Consider the following 19,712-nt stretch of genomic DNA (forward strand, 5'->3'; position numbering starts at 1 on the left):
TTCCACATTGTTTCCTGAGCCCACCCTCCAGGGGGTAGAAGGACACTGGTGTAGTTGTCAGTGAAGAGTCCCTTCATTGTGTCCCTCTTCCCCACAGTCCGATGCAGCTGTCCTTCACCTGTGCTGTCCCGGGCACGGGGAGAATCAAGGTGAACCGTACATCTGACACATCCCTGGGGATGATACAAAGCCTGCCTTCATCAAAGGGCAAATTTCATGGTTTATATTTTCTGTCTCAAATGGGTTCCTAACTCCATTATCCCCCATTCACAAGGCAGTAAAGCATAACCAAGAGTATGGGCAGGAGCTTGTGTGCCTCTGTTCATGTCTGCTGCAAGTTGTTTGACTTTAGTAGGAGTCACTTAACCTCTGTGAGTCTCCGTTTTCTTTCTGTGAACCAGAGATAGGATTGTACGAAGATTAAAATGAATCCATACAAATAAAACTTTCAAAATAACTTGTGGCACAGGCACCCTGGGTTTGGTGTTACGTGGCGTTCACCTGCCCAAGGGCTTCTGAGCTGCAGAGCTCTCCATACCCTAAATGATGCTGCCGGGTGTTGTCTGTCTGTCTGGACTTTGCAGGCTGAAACTTCCCTGCAGAGCTGTGCACAAACTTGAACAGAATCCAGAAGGGACAGTAGGTAACTGTTCCTTATTCTTCTTTTATTTCCTTTTATTTTATTCAGATTCGGAAGCATAAGGGTGGAAGGTGAGAGGTGAGAATAACTTGGCAAGAGTCCCCAACTTACAATGTTTGGACTTTTTAACTTTCCCTCGGTGTGAAAGCAATCTGCGTTCAGTAGAAGCCCTACCTCCAATTCTGATTTGGGTCTTTGCTCATGCTGCTGGGCAGTGGCAGGGAGCGGCAGCTCCCAGTCATCCCCATCAGGCCAGGGAGCAGCAGACACCCTACAGTGCACTGTGTTGTGACACTAGGATGTGTGGCAGGTCATGTGTACTAAACGCATTTTTGACTCAGGACGTTCTCACCTTCAGATGACTTGATGGAGATGTAATCCCACTGTAAATCAAGGAGCACCTGTAGACAGGTCCTCTGACTAAGAATGTAGGGAGCTCCGTGTGTCAGGGGATGGCATGATTTTCAGCAGGAGACTCTATCATTCTATGCTTCAGTTTCATCATGTATAAATTAATTAATCCAACCTCAGCATGCGATTTTGCAGAGGCTATCAAATGAGACGCCCAGGTGCCCATTAAAGATAGGTGATGATTCATATGTCAGAGGAGCCACACCAAAATGGCAATCATGATGCCCATCAGGCCCAGAACTGAGGGTCGGGTCTGAGCCTCAGACAAATAGAGCCATGCAGCCTTGATGGGTTGGCTCAGGTGCCAAAGGGTGAAAGCCAACCCCCTGTAAAGCCTCAGCAAGTGCTTGATGTGGTGCAGGGTGTCCCCACGGGGTGCATCTGACCCAGATAGGGTGGACAGGAGTCTGGGGCCCATCCAGCCTGGACCCTGTGTTTGTCTTTAGACATGTACTCTGGGGGCTTTCCTTATGGGCTTCCCTTCAGTCTGCCAAAGGGTCCTCTGGGAGTGAGACATGGTGCTGGCTGTGTGTGTGTGTGTGTGTGTGTGAGAGAGAGAGAGAGAGAGAGAGAGAGAGGGGCAGCAAACAGCTTGAGATGAAGCTTGGACCAGGTTGGGGGGTGCAGAAGGACCTGGGAGCAGTGAGGGGAAGCCAAGCATGTTTGGGGGTGCAGTGGGTCACCAGTAGAAAGGAGGCACATCTGACTCCTGTCCTTCTGTATTGAAGTGACACCTTTTCCATCTGCATGTCTGGCTCTAACCCACAGCCTAAAACCACTGAGAGGTGTGCCAGAGCAGGGCTGGAGAGGGGCCCTGCAGTGAGTGCTTCCTTGCAAGTCCTCAAATTGGATTCATCAACACTCATTCGGTTCATTTTCTTCCTTCTGCCTGAAGTAAGAGAATAGTGGAGGGGGGAATTGTACAAATTGGTTTTTCACCAGGCTAAGCTGTGAGCCACTTAGGGGTGATTAGAACTCACTTCAGTTCACAAGTACAAGAAAAAACAACTTCTCTGGTTGTCAAGTTGTCTTTTCTGTGGCAGGAGGTGGGCTTGAGCAGCTATGCAAATAGATTTGGAAAAGTGACACGGTGGGGTGGGGTGGGGTGGGGGGGAGAAAAGCAATGCTATTTCTCTCTTCAGGGAATAATCAGGACAAATTTGCAGAAGGGCACATGGGAGCTGCCCTGTCCCTGCTCTAAAAACTATGCACTTCTCACCAACTGTGCTAAAAGCCAGGGATGCAAAAACAAACAGGCTTTGCCCTGTGCCTTTGAGCAGCCACAAGCTATGAGCTTCTGACTTTTCTTAGCCTCTGACCATGTGCCTGCCTATTCTTCTGCATCTGCCTAGAACCCTTCCCAGCCACAGAGGTTTCCTAGGAGGTTATATAATACATTCATAGAAATCCCTGACTTGGGAGGAAAGCCTAGTGTTCTAAACACAGCCTGGAGAGTTTCCTGGTCCTGTGGTTTTTGACACATGCCCCACCACCAACAGGCATGTGTGCATTCTCAAGGTCTTGTTGGGTATGTTGGGCTGCGAGATGGAAAAACTATGCTCAGCATCACATAAAAAGTCCTATGAGTTGACTGTTGGGAGGGGTTGGTTGGCAAATAGCTTCCCTGTGGCTTCCTCAATGATTGCGCAAAGGGACAACACCCAGCAGAACCTGTTGTACAGGCCTGCTCTGGAGCATTAGATCCAAGAGATGGGTGAGGTAAGAAGCTGTGGTCATTCGTATTTCACTTCTTACCACCAGGACCAGCTGCAGTTACTGGTGTCTTTGTCCATTTTGTGTTGTTATAATGAAATACCTGAGTCCCCGTTACTTTACAAAAAAAATAAAAGAGGTTCATTTTGGCTCATGATTTGGGGGCTGAAAGTTTAAAAGGCATGATGCCATCTGGTGAGGGCTTCCTGGCTAGGTCACCTTGTGGCAAAGAAGCAGAGAGGGAAGCTGCCAAGGTCAGAGGGTGCACGTTCAAGGGAGGAAGCCAAAGAGATTCAGGGGAGGAGCCAGGTCCCTTTGTCACAACCTGCTTTTGAGGGACTTCCAGTGAGAGTGAGAAAGACCCTCCTGCTCAAAAAGCATGAATCCCTCCTGAGGATAGAGCCTTCCACTAGTTCCTGTGTCTTAAAGGTTCCACCACCTTTCAACATCAACACGGGACCGAGCCTGCAGCGTGTGAGACTTGAGGTGACTAATCAGTCCATACCACAGGAGTAAAAAGTAGACTAGAACCATGGAAAAGGATTGAGGTACCACGAAATCCAACTACCTTAGGTATTGATTGATTTTACTTATTTTTGAGGTGCTGGCACCCAAACCCAGGGTCTCACACATGCTACTACCTCTGGGCTACCTCTGGGCTACATCCTCAGCTCCAACTCCTATATTCTAATGTTGAAGTTGAGTTATGCTTGGTGGAGCCAGAGGTCTCCTGAGTCCTAATCATCCATCCATCTGTCCATCCATCCATCCATCCATCCATCCATCTATCCATCCATCCATTTATCCATCCATCCATCCAAAAATATCACTGAGAAACTACTTTCTGCCAGACACTGATTTTCTCACTAAGTCAAAGAAAACTCCTAAAATAAAAGAAAATCACTAAGCTTGTCTTCAGTGAACTTAAATCTACTGGTCACAACTGATGTTTGACTTTGTACTTAAAAGTAACTTAGCTTTGAGATTGGCTTTTAAGTTACTTTTTGTATCATAGAGGTCACTACTGACCCCAGATGGTAAAAGACCGTCACTTGAGTATTTGCTTCAAATTGATGTGGGAATGGGGAAGGGGGACGATTTGCATAGAGGAGGGACACTAGGCTCAGGCACTTGCTTGAACAGAGTCCGGATGAGGAACAGGTATTGGTAGGGGATGACTTGTCTTAGGTTGGCTTTGAACTACTAAATTTGAGGTATCAATGGGCCTTTGAAATAATTGTTGGATAATTATAGAAATACAAGTCTAGAGCTTGGGAGAAAGATGAAATGGAGATGTATATTTGGGAGTCCTTAGTGGGGAGGTGGTTCTTAGAGCTGCAAAAGGGCGAACCCCCACCCTAGCTTTCTTTAAGCTCAGAAGGGTTTTCACAGTTTCTAAAGTGAAAAGACGTTCATTAAAGGAACTTGTTTGCTGTGCCCTAGGTCAGTGACATTCTGCCACTTAGAGTATGTTTTCCTCCTCATCACGTTATCGGACATCAGTTCACCAACTTGGCCTTTACTTTACTCTCTGAGTTCATTAGCAATGAATGTTCAGGGATGCCAAACCCAGGACTGTTGGGAACAGCATGCTTAACTCTCCTCTCCTGGGGCAGCAGGTCTTTTTTCTTCTTTTAGGAGTGAAGAATGTCCTCTCGTTGTGCAGTCTTGCCAGGTAATTCAGTAATTAGTAGTAGGCTTCCTTTAGCCGTCACAGGGTCAAGACAGTGCCCCATGACAGAGCTGAATCTGCCATTGCCTCTCCTCGCAGGATCAAACATTAGTTAGATTCATTATCTAATTGCTGGCATGCGGTCTATGAATATATTTCCTCATGTTGTATGCACACCAAAAAATGTCCAGATATTTAGTTATAAATACAGACTCAATAAATTTAGAAAGCTTGATACCACAAAGTATGTTCTTTGTCCACAATAGAATGAAATTAAAGATAGTAAAATTAAAGAAATAATATTTAAGATATTTTGGGAAAATTCCAATAAAGTACCTCTAAATACTTTATGGTTTAAGAAAGAAATTACAAAGGAATTTAGTTAATGTTTTTAACTAAATAATAATAAAACACAACATATCGAAACTTGTGGGGTGCAGTCAAAGAAATGCTTTGAGGAGAAATTTATCGTCTTAAAAGCCTTTTATTTAAGAGTCTAAAGACCAAAACCAATGGACTTGAATTTCTGTCTGAAGAAACAAGAAGAGGAGCAAAGTGAAACCAAAGTAAATTAAAGGAAGGGAATAGTAAAGAGGGTAATAAATCATCATCCTAATAACGAAATAAACATTTTAAAATATGGCAAACTTATCTGTATCTTTTTTTATTTATTTTTTTATTGGTTGTTCAAAACATTACAAAGCTCATGACATATCATCTTCCATACATTTGATTCAAGTGGGTTATGAACTCCCCTTTTTTACCCCAAATACAAGTTCCAGAATCACATCGGTTACACATCCACATTTTTGCATAATACCATATTAATGACTGTTGTATTTTGCTACCTTTCCTATCCCCTACTATCCCCCCTCCCCTTCCCTCTCATTTTCCCTCTCTACCTCATCTGCTGTTGTTTAATTCTCTCCCTTGTTTTTTCCCCCCTTTCCCCTCACAAACTCTTATATGTAATTTTGTGTAACAACGAGGGTCTCCTTCCATTTCCATACATTTTCCCTTCTCTCTCCCTTTCTCCCACCCCACTTGTCTCTGTTTAATGTTAATCTTTTCCTCATGCTCTTCTTCCCTGTTCTGATCTTAGTTGCTCTCTTTATATCAAAGAAGACATTTGGCATTTATTTTTTAAGGATTGGCTAGCTTCACTTAGCATTATGTGCTCTAATGCCATCCATTTCCCTGCAAAATCCATGATTTTGTCATTTTTTAGTGCTACGTAATACTCCATTGTGTATAAATGCCACAGTTTTTTAATCCATTCATCTATTGAAGGGCTTCTGGGTTGGTTCCACAGTCTAGCTATTGTGAATTGTGCTGCTATGATCATTGATGTGGCAGTATCCCTGTAGTACGCTCTTTTAAGGTCCTCAGGGAATAGACCGAGAAGGGCGATAGCTGGGTCAAATGGTGGTTCCATTCCCAGCTTTCCTAGGAATCTCCATACTGCTTTCCATATTAGCTGCACCAATTTTCAGTCCCACCAGCAATGTACAAGTGTACCCTTTTCCCCACATCCCCGCCAACACTTATTGTTGTTTCACTTCATAATGGCTGCCAATCTTACTGGAGTGAGATGGTATCTTAGGGTGATTTTGATTTGCATTTCTCTGACTGCTAGAGATGGTGAGCATTTTTTCATATACTTATTGATTGATTGTATGTCCTCCTCTGAGAAGTGTCTGTTCAGGTCCTTGGCCCATTTGTTGATAGGGTTGTTTGTTATTGTCTAATTTTTTGAGTTCTTTGTATACTCTGGATATTAGGGCTCTATCTGAAGTGTGAGGAGTAAAAATTTTTTCCCAGGATGTAGGTTCCCTCTTTACATCTCTTATTGTTTCTCTTGCTGAGAAAAAACTTTTTAGTTTAAGTAAGTCCCATTTGTTTATTCTTGTATATAACTCTTGGGCTATGGGCGTCCTATTAAGGAATTTGGAGCCCGACCCCACAATATGTAGATCGGAGCCAACTTTTTCTTCTATCAGGTGCAGAGTCTCTGATTTGATATCTAGCTCCTTGATCCATTTTGAATTGACTTTTGTGCATGGCGAGAGAAAGGGGTTCAGCTTCATTTTGTTGCATATGGATTTCCAGTTTTCCCAGCACCATTTGTTGAAGATGCTATCCTTTCTCCATTGCATGCTTTTAGCGCCTTTATCAAATATAAGAAAGTTGTAATTTTGTGGATTGGTCTCTGTGTCCTCTATTCTGTACCATTGGTCCACCTGCCTGTTTTGGTACCAGTACCATGCTGTTTTTGTTACTATTGCTCTGTAATATAGTTTGAAATCTGGTATCACTATACCGCCTGATTCACACTTCCTGCTTAGAATTGCTTTTGCTATTCTGGGTCTTTTGTTTTTCCATATGAATTTCATGATTGCTTTATCTATTTCTACAAGAAATGCCGTTGGGATTTTGATTGGCATTGCGTTGAACCTGTAGAGAACTTTGGGTAATATTGCCATTTTGATGATGTTGGTTCTGCCTATCCATGAACAGGGTACATTTTTCCATCTTCTAAGATCTTCTTCTATCTCTCTCTTTAGGGTTCTGTAGTTTTCATTGTATAAATCTTTCACCTCTTTTGTTAGGTTGATTCCCAAGTATTTTATTTTTTTTGAGGATATTGTGAATGGGGTGGTTTTCCTCATTTCCATTTCAGAGGTTTTGTTGCTGATATACAGGAATGCCTTTGATTTATGCATGTTGATTTTATATCCTGCCACTTTGCTGAATTCATTTATTAGTTCTAGTAGTTTCTTTGTAGACCCTTTGGGTCTTCTAGGTATAGAATCATGTCATCTGCAAATAGTGATAATTTAAGTTCTTCTTTTCCTATTTTTATGCCTTTAATTTCTTTTGTCTGTCTAATTGCTCTGGCTAGTATTTCAAGGACTAAATTAAATAGAAGTGGTGAGAGAGGGCGTCCCTGTCTTGTTCCAGATTTTAGCGGGAATGCCTTCAGTTTTTCTCCATTTAGAATGATGCTAGCCTGAGGCTTAGCATATATAGCTTTTACAATGTTGAGGTAAGTTCCTGTTATCCCCAGTTTTTCTAGTGTTTTGAACATAAAGGGATGCTGTACTTTGTCGAATGCTTTTTCTGCATCTATCGAGACGATCATATGGTTCTTATCTTTAAGTCTATTGATGTGGTGAATAATATTTATTGATTTCCTTATATTGAACCAACCTTGCATCCCAGGGATGAATCCTACTTGATCATGGTGCAAAATTTTTTTGATGTGCTTTTGTATTCGATTTGCCAGGATTTTATTGAGGATTTTTGCATCCAAGTTCATTAGAGATATTGGTCTATAGTTTTCTTTCTTTGAAGTGTCTTTGTCTGGTTTTGGGATCAGGGTGATGTTGGCCTCATAGAATGAATTTGGAAGAGCTCCTTATTTTTCTATTTCTTGAAATAGCTTGAAAAGTATTGGTATTAATTCTTCTTTGAAGGTTTTGTAGAACTCCGCTGTATACCCATCCAGTCCAGGGCTTTTCTTGGTTGGTAGCCTTTTAATGGCTTCTTCTATTTCTTCCTTTGTTATTGGTCTGTTTAAATTGTGTGTGTCTTCCTGACTCAATCTGGGCAGCTCATATGACTTAATAAATTTATTGATGTCTTCACTGTCTTCTATTTTATTAGAATATAGGGTTTCAAAATACTTTCTAATTATCTTCTGTATTTCTGTAGTGTCTGTTGTGATATTGCCTTTTTCATCCCGTATGTTAGTAATTTGAGTTTTCTCTCTTCTTCTCTTCGTTAGCATGGCTAAGGGTCTGTTGATCTTATTTATTCTTTCAAAGAACCAACTTTTAGTTTTATCAATTTTTTCAATGTTTTTTTGTTTTGATTTCATTGATTTCCGCTCTGATTTTAATTATTTCTTGTCTTCTGCTATATTTGCTGTTGTTTTGCTCTTCCTTTTCTAGAGTTTTGAGATGTAGTGTGAATTCGTTTATTTGTTGTTTTTTTCTTTTTTTGAGGAATGAACTCCAGGAAATGAATTTCCCTCTTAGAACTGCTTTCATTGTGTCCCATAGATTCCGGTATGTTGTGTCTGAATTGTCATTTATCTCTAAGAATTTTTTCATTTCCTCCTTTATGTCTTCTGTAACCCATTGATCATTCAGTACCATATTGTTTATTTTCCATGTGATGCTGGATTTTTCCTTCCTTCTTTTATCATTTATTTCCAGTTTCATTCCATTATGATCAGATATGGTGCTTGGTATTATCTCCACACCTTTATATTTACTAAGAGTTGCCCTATGGCATAATATATGGTCTATCTTTGAGAAGGATCCATGTGCTGCTGATATATATAGAATATATCAACCACCTGATGATGGTTGATATATTCTATATGTGTCGGTTAAGTCTAGGTTATTGATTGTGTCATTGAGTTCTATAGTTTCTTTATTCAGCTTTTGTCTGGAGGATCTGTCTAATGGTGAGAGCGATGTGTTGAAGTCACCCATAATTATTGTGTTGTGGTCAATTTGACTCTTGAACTTGAGGAGAGTTTGTTTTATGAACGTTGCTGCACCATTATTTGGTGCATACAAATTGATAATTGTTATGTCTTGTTGGTGGATGGTTCCTTTTAACAGGATATAGTGTCCTTCTTTATCCCTTTTGATTAACTTAGGTTTGAAGTTGATTTTATTCGATATGAGTATGGCCACTCCTGCTTGCTTCCGAGGGCCATGTGAGTGGTATGATTCTTCCCAACCTTTCACCTTCAGCCTGTGTATGTCTTTTCCTATCATATGAGTCTCCTGAAGGCAGCATATTGTTGGGTTTGTTTTTCTGATCCAGGTTACTAGCCTGTGTCTCTTGATTGGTGAGTTTAGTCCATTAACATTTAAGGTTACAATTGAAATATGATTTGTACTTCCAGTCATGTTTATTTATTTATTTATTTTAGTTTGGCTAGTTTTTACTTTTAGGTTTTTTTCCTCCCCCTTTACTGAGATACCTCCCGCTGTTGGTTTTGGGCACTATTTTTCCATTCCTCTTCTTGTAGAATTTTGCCCAAAATGCTTTGCAGTGCTGGTTTTCTTGCTGCGAATTCTTTTAGCTTTTGTTTATCGTGAAAGATTTTAATTTCATTGTCAAATCTGAAGGTTAATTTTGCTGGATACAGTATTCTTGGTTGGAGACCTTTATTTTTCAGCATTTGAAATACATTATTCCAGGATCTTCTCGCTTTCAAAGTCTGTGATGAAAAATCAGCTGTTAACCTAATTGGTTTACTCCTGAATGTAATCTGCCTCCTTTCCCTTGTAGCCTTTAATATTCTCTCCTTGTTCTGTATGTTGGCTATCTTCATAATTATATGTCTTGGAGTTGGTCTATTACAGTTTTGGATGTTTGGGGTCCTGTAGGCTTCCAGGATTTGGCAATCCATTCCATCTTTCATCTCTGGGAAGTTTTCTAGGATTATTTCATTTAATAAGTTGTGCATTCCTTTGGTTTGAACCTCTGTGCCTTCTTCTATCCCAATGACTCTCAAATTTGGTTTTTTGACGAGATCCCATAACTCTTGGATAGATTGCTCGTGAGATTTAAGCATCTTTTCAGTGTTAACTATACTCTTTTCAAGTTGATAAACTTTGTCTTCATTATCTGATGTTCTGACTTCTACTTGATCTAGTCTATTTGTAATATTCTCGTTAGCGTTTTTAATCTGGTTTATGGTTTCTTGCATTTCTAAAATTACTGTTTGGTTTTTTTTAAGATCTCTATCTCCTGGTAAAGCTTGTTCTTTGCAGTTTGAATTTGTTTGTTTAGTTCGTTTTCAAAATATACTTTCAATTATTGGATTTGCTGTCTCATGTCTTCTCTAAAATTCCGTTCCATCTGAGTTAGGTATGCCTTGATTTCTTTCCCTGTCCATGTTTCCGATGCTTCTAGGTCCTCCTGTAGATTTAAGTTGTCCTGCATTACCTGTAATCCTTTTTTCCCTTGTTTTTTCATGTTGTTCACATTACTTTCCAGCTCTGTTTGACTGCTTTGTAACTGCTTTCTCCTATACATTTGTTTTGGCTTTGTTTATCTCTGTTGTCTCTCCTTTGTGGTGGGAGATTATGCCTATAGATGTTGGGCTTTATTGTACTTTAGAGCTGATTCATTCAATTTATAAAGGGCTTCCGGATTTTGTATGCATATAGTGGTTTGTTTTTTGTTCTTAGGACTTTAGGTTAGGTGCTATGCAGGTATAAGGGTTAGTATGTCCTGGCTACTTTAGAAGATTGCTCTACTGAAGGGGGATACTAACCGTCAATTGGATCAGGGTGTTGGTAGAAGCTAGGTATTTAGGAGCACTATAGATGGCCTGGAAACATTCACCTATTTGCATTTAGACAGTTACACGAAATGTAGGACATAATGCTTGGGATGAAAGTTGTGGGGAAGGGGAAGGAAGGTGCTCTTGAAAAGAAAGAAGGAGAGGGAGATAGATAGCATAGAGGAGAATGGAAAGAACAATAAAACTTGGAAGGGGAGAGAGAGAGGGAAAAGGGAGAGAAAAAATTAAAATGAAATAAGAAATAAAATTAGGTCTTAGAGATCCATTTTCTTCTCTTCCCGTAGGCAAAGCTGTGCCCTCCGGGCTGAGTTTTGCCCTCAATGTGTCAACAGCAATCCCTGTAAGGCGGTTCCTGGGAGTCTCTCAATCCTGTTGGTCCAGAGCCATTTCACTTCTACGGCCCCTCCTCCCCTTCTTCCTGCCAGCCAGCCAGGTCCTGCTCACTGGAGGCAGTTCCCCAAGGATTTGGTTACACTTTCAGCCCCACCGAGTGCTCTATTTCCCTAACTACTGAGCACTCTCGCTGTCATTCATCTAAGCCCCAGTTCTGTGGAGCTGTGGTCTGGGAGTCAATTGTTTAATTTTTCCGGACCCCTTTGGTGGGCACACCTTCAGAATCTGGCGGCTAAGACCATTGGTGTCGCTGCTGGTGGTAATAGGAGTTGGGGGTCGAGGATCCCCTCTACTTCCCTCAGCCCCTACAGTCACAACCACACTGCTGGCGGTAGGAGGAGTTGGGGGTCTGGAGTGTCCTCTGTTTCCCTCCGCCCCTACCATCACGCCCTCTCAGTTGGTGGTTGGGGGAGTTGGGGGTGGGGAGTCTTCTCTGCTTCCCTCTGCCCCTACAGTCACGCCCTCGTCACTGGCAGTAGGGGGAGTTGGGGGTCGAGAGTCCTTTGGCCCTTACGGTCACACCCACGGAGAGATTTTGAAGTTTCCTGGTTGTTTGTATCTGGTGTGGGTGGGAGTCACACACCTGCTAAAGTAGATTCCGCTGGGAAGGAATCTCTTGGCCGAACTTTGGTGACTTCCCCTCTCTGCTGTGGCGGGCCCCTGGCTCCTTGCCGGAGTGTCTGAAGGGAGGGGTGGAACTAGTTTGTCTCTGGTCTGACACAATCTCTGGTTTTAGTTCCCAGTTCGCTATTTCATAAAGGCTTGGTTAGATTCCCTTCACGTCGTCTGGGGGGGGGGGTGGGAGCCGTTTGCCAGGTGGGCGGGGCCGCCAGAAGAGCCGGGAAGGCGGGGGCCATCTGCCGGCTGGGCGGGGACCCTTCTCGCCGAGCCGGGCCACCTGGGGCTGCCTGCAGAGCCGGGCAGCTGTGGCCGCGTGGCTAAGAGCCGGGCGGGCGGGGTGGCCGTTCGCAGAGTGAGAGTGGGCCCCCAGGAGAGCCGGGATGGTGGGGGCCATCTGCCGGGTCGGGCGTGGACACTTCTCGCCACGCCAATCCCGGCCGCCGGCTGCGGGATTGGACCTCTGCGCGTGGCCGCCCAAGATTCACCTGTCTGGGACAAACTGTCACTTCTAATAAACTTACTAATTCCCGGCAGGTCTCCTTTTAACGGGATTTTGCTAGAAGTTCCTCCGTAGACAATTAAGAAAAAATCAAACCTATAGACCAAGGTCCATCATATTTCCTAATAAAATACTAGAAAAAATAAAATTCAGCAACATATTTAAAGAAAAATAAATCATGGTCATGAAAGACATATTTCAGAAATACAAGTTTCTTAAACATAGGGGAAGAATCTAGGAATTCAATTCATCCTATAAGATAAGTGACTATTAATAAATGTGGAGAACCATTTGACAAAATTCAACACCCATTAGTGATGAAAACTCATGACAAGGTAAGGAGACTAAGTAGCTTCTTCAACCTGATATAGGAAATTTATGAACAATCTGTAGCTAGTATCCTACTAAACCTAGGGGAAAATCTAGGAATTACCTATCAAGTACTTTTTTCCTCAAATCAAGATCAAAGCAATATTTACTCTCAAAACTTTTATTAGTCAAGAGAAAAAAGCATAAATGTAAGTATGAATGTCACTAAGGAGCAGTGCACATTCTATATAGGGATGACATGATAGTTTATGCAGGAAATACTCAAGAATCTGTGAAACAACTGCTAGAATAAAATACTTATTAGAGAACTTACCAAGGTCATGATGTATTAGCTTTCTATCTCTGTGACAAAATATTTGAGATGATCAATGTGAAATGATCAACAATTTATTTAAGTTTGTGATTTTAGAGATTTCAGTCCATGGTCACCTGGCACCACTGCTTTGGGCCTGTGGTGAAGCAATTCATCATGGCGGAAACACACGGCAGAGGGAGCCTCTTCACCTCCTGGTGTTCAGGAAACAAAGGGAGGAAAGGGCTGTGTTCCATTATCCCCTTCAAGAGCACACCCCACTCATCTCACTGCCCGCCACTAGTTCCCAATAGTGCCACAGTGGGGAATAGGCCTTTAACCCACGAGCCTTTGAGGGACACTTAAGATCCAAACTGTTAAATGGGGTATAAGGTTAAAGTACAAAAACCAACAGCATTTAGGTAATGGCAAACCATTCTACTAGTGGCCAAAGAAAATATTAAAATTTCACTTAAATGTTTTGCAAAACCAAAAACACTTAGAAGTATGTTCAAGAAGGGTGTGCGAGACTTTTTCAGTGAATATTACAGAACATTGCTGATGTGAATAAAAAGACTTGAAAAATGACATGTTCATGAATAAAGGGCTCAGGATTGTTGTCAGTTTTCTTCCAACAAATTGGTAAATTTTAAGATTTAAATTCCAACAAATTTCCCATGAATGTTTTTAAATAGATTTTTTGTTTGTTTGTTTTTGTTTGTTTGTTTTGGTACTGGGGATTGAACTCGGGACACTTAACCACTAAGCCACATCCCCAGTCCTTTTTGATATTTTATTTAGAGACAAGATCTTGCTGAGTTGCTTAGGGCCACACTAAGTTACTAAGGCTGGCTATGAACTTGAGATCCTCCTGTCTCAGCCTCCTAAGTTGCTGGGATTACAGGCCTGTGCCACCATGCCCGGCTTATTTAAAATTCATAAAGCTGATTCTAAGTTCTGTTTGGCAGCTCAAATGACCAAGAATACATGAAGCATTTTTTTTAAAGAAGAACAAAACTTGAAAATATATTTGAAGGCATATTATAATGTCACAATAATTATAATTATACTACAAAATTCACAATGTTGATTGAAGAATAGACATGTAAATTATAAAACAAATTAAAACAACCTGGAAATAGACTTACATATACATGGTCAATTGACTTTTGTCAAATAACTGAGGCAGTTCAATAGAAGAGGAGTCTTTTCAACAATTGCTACTGAAATATCTGAATATTCATGTAGAAAATCATGAAAATCACCTCCTACCTCAAATCATATTTAAAAATCAACACAAAGTGTGTCATAGCCTAAATGTAAAGATAAAATTATAAGTCTCCTGAAGAAAACATAGAACCAAAATCTAGCTAATCATGGAATTGTCAAAACAGGAAAATCATAAACAAGCAAACCAAAAAGGGAAATAACATAATAACCTGGATTTTATCAAAAGAATAAGTTTTGATCTTTAACATGCACTTTTAAGTATAAAACAAGAAGACAAGCTAAAGAACAAAGAACTTATTCTCTATGCGCATACCTCCCAATGAATTTATGAAGAATATATAAAGAATTTTACAACTCAATAATAACAAAAAAACAACTTCATTAAAAACTGCCAAATATTTAAACATGTGTATCACAAAAGAAGGCAGTTATCAGCCGGGTGTGGTGGCTCATATCTGTTATCCTGGTGGTTCGGCTGGCCAAGGCAGGAAGATTTGAAGTTCAAAGCCAAATTCAGCAACTTAGCATGACACCTTATTAAAAAAAAAAAAGAAAGAAAGAAAAGAAAAAGACTGGGATGCATTTCTAGTTAGGAAGACAAAATGATACAATGGCTTTGGAAAGCTATTTGGAAGTCTCTTTAAAAGTTTAGCCTGTGTCAACCGTATTACCTAACCATTCTACTCCCAAGTATTTATCCAACAGAAAAAAAAGCATATATCTGCACAACAGAATTGTGAAATTCACAGTAGCAATATTCAAATAACCAAACACTGAGGTCAGGGAGAACAAATGCTCATTACCAGGTGACGGGGTGGCTGAAATTTTCTATAACCATGTATTAGAAAACGAGAGGAATACAAAGAAATAGACCACTGATACCTGCAACAACAGCAATAATTTCCAGAAATATTATACTAAGCTAATGAAATCAGACACCACAGAGTTCATACCATATTATTTATTTCAATTAAAATGCAAATTCATCTATAATAGATCAGAAGTTTCCTGAGGTTAGGGTCAGAGTGAAGGAAATAAATTAAAACAACCTGGACATAGACTTCAAAAGAGGAATGAGGAGCCTCTCTGGGTTTGTGCAAATATTCTATATCTTGATCACAGCCTTGGTTTTATGTACATATACAATGGCCAGAATTCATTCATTTTAGATGCAGTTTATTATATGTAAATTATTCCTCCATGAGGTTGACAAGAAAAAATCTAGCATACTTGCAATTGACCCTCCATCTCTGCTGAGCCTTGGTTGGTGGGCTGTTGTCAGGCGTCACGTGAGTTTCTCTGGGTTAAACAGAACATGCACAGTGGTATCGGAGTGGCTAGTGTTATAATTGGGGAGATTTGCAATTACATCTTGTAAAAGGACCATTCCCTGAGACAATGAGAAAGGAGGAAACTCTAACCTGTTCTCCTTGTGTCAAAAACAGATTTAACCTTGACTTCTCTCTCTCTCTCTCTCTCTCACACACACACACATACACACACACACACACACACACACACACACACACACTATTGTGATTTAAAATGAATTCAAAGACACTATTTTTCCTGTAGTGATACCTAGAACCTACTAATCTGAAAGGTAAGAATTGTTTTGCACATAGTCCTATGGATTGTGCCTATAAATGCAGTCTTCCTAATTGTGTACCCTTCTGAATGTTCCCTGACATCCTCCTTTAGGATACACCAGGGTAAATTTCAGGGCTGTACTGATTGGCTTTCCCAGGCCACTGCAATGGATTCAGTAGCTGTTTGTGATCTGGCAAGCTATGTAAAATGTTTTTATTTGTGGTAGTGATATTCAAATCTTTGTATCTCAATCATGTTTCCCGAGTTTCCTCTGGATTTGAGAGTCAAATAAACCTCACTTAACCTCATTCAAACCTTCCTGATCTGGACTTGTGAAACCAGGTCTGGCTTCTCATCTTGGCTTCATTTCTTTGGGAGTTCAACTCCAGAAATGAAAAACCCAGGGCTCCTAAGACCCACACACAGATTCCTCCAAGGTCTGGCAGAAAGTGGAATGAATCTAAATAAACTCACTGCATCAGGGTACAACCATGAAGTTTATTTTACATTTATTTTGAAACCATAAATCACAAATTTCAAATACTTGGATTAGCTTTTCCTGAAAACACAGCTTCATTTGTTTAAATAACATAGACCAGTATAATAACAGTTTTGTAAAATATTATTGATCCACAGATGGACAATAAATCCATGCATATTGTTCAGGTTATCCATAGATCAGACACCCAGAGGGTATTAGATGTGCAATACCTCCCAAGAAGGAGGAACCCAAGGGAGGGGAGAACTCTGAGAATCCCTTACAGAGTGACCACAGTGGAAGGAGAAAGGGACATTGAAAGAGTTTACCAAGCTCATCACAGAGTCCTCAGGCCAGGGACACCTACCGTAGGAGGCCTGCCTTCTGACAAAGTACATATTTTAGTGCCCCTGCCACACTCCTTAGCTGAGAACAGAACACAAGAATTAAAATACAGCAGGTGGCTGGACATTTCATTCCCTGCAGTCAGAGATATGAAACACTCTCACTGCCACAAATGGAGAGATGGATGATGGATGCCAACATAGGTAGATGATAGGCAGGCAGGTAGGATTAGAAAGGACAAATTTATGATATTCATTTATCTGGAAGGGATGGTGAGCCATGCATGGAGGTTTCTTTAGCATTTTTGTTTCTTAAAATTTCTTCACTTTTGTATGTATACCTAAGCAAATCTGGTTTAAGATTTCTACAAATATTCCTTTTTCAAAGTAACTCCTTTCTTCATTTCATATTAAGAGATACACATCACAATATGCATTGTGTGTGTGTTTGTGTGTGTGTGTGGGGGGGGGGTCCTTGCTTGGGCAAATTTGCACTAAGCTTTCTGATTCTTTTTCAACTTTTCCACTTTCTCCTTCTCCCAGAAAATGCACTAGAACCTTCTCTTTGGGAAAGGAAGCAAGTTTTTTTTTTTTTTTTTTTTTTTTTTTTTTTACAATCTGTCCACATTCCTTATCTAACCAAGCTTATCAGCCACTGGCTGCTTATTGCATTAAAAGTAAAACACTGATCCATTTGGAGGGGATACACCACCGCTTAGGACCTTATAAGATTCAAAATAAATTATTGGTGCTCCAAGAGATTTATAAATCAAGAATGCTAGTCTATAATACAAGTTAATTTCATTTTTGTGGACATTTTGGTTACAGAAACTATATCAGGTATACCTCTCTGACAAACATACAAATTCAAGTCCACCTTGACACCTACAACATGACCTTATTTGAAAACAGTGTATTTGCACAGTGATTAGTTAAGACGAGCTCACATTGGACCAAGGTGGGCCCTAATCTAATGACTGGTGTCCTGTTGAAATGACCAGGTGCACAGAGGAGACACACAGAGGAAGCCATATGAAGAGGTGACAGAGCCTGGAGCAATGTGTCCATAAGACAAGGAACACTGAGGATTGCCTAAAAACACTAGGAACAAGGAGGGGACAAGGAGGAATCCCCCCTTCACACTTTCTAAGGGAGCATGACCCTGGCCCATCTTGATATCCAGGATATCCAGTCTCCAGAGCACTGAGAGAATAAACTCCCACTCCTTCAAGCACCTAGCTTGCAGCACTTTATTCTTAGAGCTTTGGGAAAATACACAGAAATCAGGGTCCCAAGCTACATGGTGAAGGACATGTGAACTTGTGATTCTAGGGTCATTGTGCACCCTTCTTGTGTCCCTGGCAGCAAAGTCCATTGGCAATGGGGAACTCTAAAGGACAGTTTGTAGCTCTTGAGCTCCTTTGAGGAATGACCCTTTTTGCCAACATTCCAAAGCCAAGAGTCATGTTCTAGGAATTTTGATCTCTGTAGAAAATGTACAAATAGTATGCATGGTGACTCCAGGTCTCCCCAAAAGCTAGGATGTCCATTCCTATTCATCAGTTGCTTCTACTTTCTCAATAGAGGAAACCCCTCTAATAAATGCAAGGCCCTGCTTAGAGGAGAGAGCAAATGAGATGAACTGGGGCTTTGTTTTCAATGTATTCCAATAGTTTATGATTATGTACACAACAAGAAACCAACCTAAAGACAGCTTTGCAGATGAGTCATCATTTATTGTCTATCTCTCTCTGTGGGAAATTAGCCATTTCTTATCATAAGGGGAGACACCAGGTATAGAGCAGTCCTTGCAGGGTGGGGCAAGTCTTGGAAGTAGGCTTTGGAGGGAATGACTGCAGCTGCCTGCAGACCACAGACCAAGGGGCCAGATTCTGCCACCCAGGGATCAATGTCTGCACACAATGGCATGCATTTCCGATAATTCCCGAACCCCAAAGCTGTCAGTCATGCTGAAGAATGGAGGGTCTTAATAAGGAAGATTGAACTAGAACGGTAGGCTCCAGCCTGGGGAACCTTGGTAGGGTGCAGAGGAGAGGAACCACATCCAGAAATAAGAGGAGAGCCAAGTGTGAAGGCAGGTGTGGGTGTCCCCTGCAGGACTCACTTTGAAATTTAATTGCCTTGTGAGAGTGTTGAGAGGGTGAACCTTTATGAGGTGAGTCAATGAATTAACTAGACTAATGTCAGTATCACAGGTTGGGTTATCTCCAGAGTGGGTTTGTGATAAATTCAGGTTCCTCTTGCCTTCTCTGTCTGGCTCAGGTGTGCTTGCCTTCCCTTTCTGTCATGTTCTATGAATCAGAAAGGCCCCTCACCAGATGCTGGCACCATGCTCTTGGACTTACCAGCCTCCAGAATTGTGAGCCAAATAAATGTCTATTGTTCATCATTACCCAGTCTGTGATATTCTCTTATGCAGCAGAAAATGGGCTCAGACAGGGAGGGGATGAATGAGGAATAGACCCAGTCATTCCCAGAGAGTCCCAGTGGTCCTTCTGTGATTCAGAATATACTTACAGTGACTGTTTCCTTGAGATTTATCTTCTGTCCCCTGCTCTGATTTTTTTTTTCATTTGTCCTGCTACGTGCAGATAATGGCAAATGTGTGTATGCTGTGGTTTAGCAGGATTCCCAGGGACTGATATTCTCAAAGATCTTTGTTTTCTGCAGCTATCTTACTTCATCTGTTTTATAGGTCTCATTACCTGAATGTCTGCTGCCACTTTACAGAAGCTTGGTCTAAGTTCTGGGCTGCAAAATGATAAGTACATCCCTGTAATTCCAAAATAAATGTGAAAATAAGTAGAGCCATAATAGGGAGATTAAGAGTGTGTCTTACATAGACCACAGTGGTTTGGAGAAGTCATTAAGATGACATATGGACACTACTCAATAGGGCCAGGTTCTGATAAACCCACTGTTAAGTAGCAAATTCACAAATTGAAAATGCACTTAAAACGCCTAACCCCCTAAGCATCTCAGCTGAGCAACACAGCTAACTGGGAGCTGCATTGCTGCTGCCCAGCCTCATGAGAGAGTATATCTGCAGATCATGAGCCTGGGAAAAGTTCCAAATTCAAAATTCAAAGTACAGCTTCAACTGAATGCATATCTCTTTCACACCACCATAAAGTTGAAAAAAAA

At 41.1% G+C, this 19,712-nt stretch overlaps 1 protein-coding gene across 1 annotated transcript in view; it reads left to right on the forward strand.

The window, feature by feature from the left end:
- The window catches only part of SLC9A4 (solute carrier family 9 member A4), a gene marked incomplete at its 5' end in the record, with an annotated part of 62,371 nt that overhangs the window by 12,434 nt on the left and 30,225 nt on the right, over positions 1-19,712 (forward strand). The window lies entirely within an intron of this gene.

The sequence above is a fragment of the Spermophilus citellus genome, assembly GCF_964194105.1.
Source record: "Spermophilus citellus genome assembly, chromosome: 13".
NCBI classification, from domain to species: domain Eukaryota; kingdom Metazoa; phylum Chordata; class Mammalia; order Rodentia; family Sciuridae; genus Spermophilus; species Spermophilus citellus.